A 963-nucleotide genomic window follows, 5' to 3' on the forward strand; every position below is an offset into this window, starting at 1 on the left:
GTATCCGTATCCGAATCCGGAAATATATAAAGAATAATATCCGAATCCGGATCCGACGGATACTATCCGGATACGGATAATATCCGGATCTGAATCCGATTTTCAATCAGATTTTTTATTTTATATTAAAAATTAAAAAAAAAAGAAAAATTATTAAAAAAATAGTAAAAATTAAAAATTCATTTAAAAAAATTAAAATAAGAGATAAAGTGATTTAATCATATTTTAATTTTTCAAAAAATTAATTTTATTTATCTTTTCAATATAATCGTTATCTTTAATTTGTTGAACTCAAATGATTTTTTTCTATATGTCTATAAAATTTTATAAATATAATATATCTGTATATATAACACATAAACACACTATAAATTTAATATAATATATTTTAAATTATTTAAATATTTAAATATAAAAAATATTTATTCGGATACGGATATTATCGAATACGAATCTGCCTATATCTGTATCCGTATCCGCAATCGTCGGATTCGAATACGGATAATATCCACTTTGTTTCGGATACGGATAATATCCGCTTTATTTCAGATACGAATGCGGATTTTTCGGATGAATATCGGATTTTTCAAATTTTTTTGACAGCCCTAATCAGCATTTACTAAGATCTATTTTACAGATTGAGGAATCTGTAAGGGTCTAACCACCTTTTTCTTAACATCAGCATTTACCAAATCATTAAAGGCTTGTTTTGCAATTTTGAAAGATGGAGTTAAGGCAGTGGTAGGTTTGGGGTCATTAGCACAACAATGGTTAAAAATAAGCTGACAAAATCTAGCAAAGTAGACAACATTCCTATCTTCTGTCATCCTATCCCCAATAAAACCTATCACAGCAGTTGCAAAATCAAAATGAGTTTGGTTAATGATAGCATACCCGATGTGCTGACTCATTATAGGAATAGCATCAAAGTTTGAACATTTATTCCCAAAAGCTTTAGTGATG

Source organism: Apium graveolens, unplaced genomic scaffold (assembly GCF_009905375.1).
Source record: "Apium graveolens cultivar Ventura unplaced genomic scaffold, ASM990537v1 ctg4956, whole genome shotgun sequence".
NCBI classification, from domain to species: Eukaryota; Viridiplantae; Streptophyta; class Magnoliopsida; order Apiales; family Apiaceae; genus Apium; species Apium graveolens.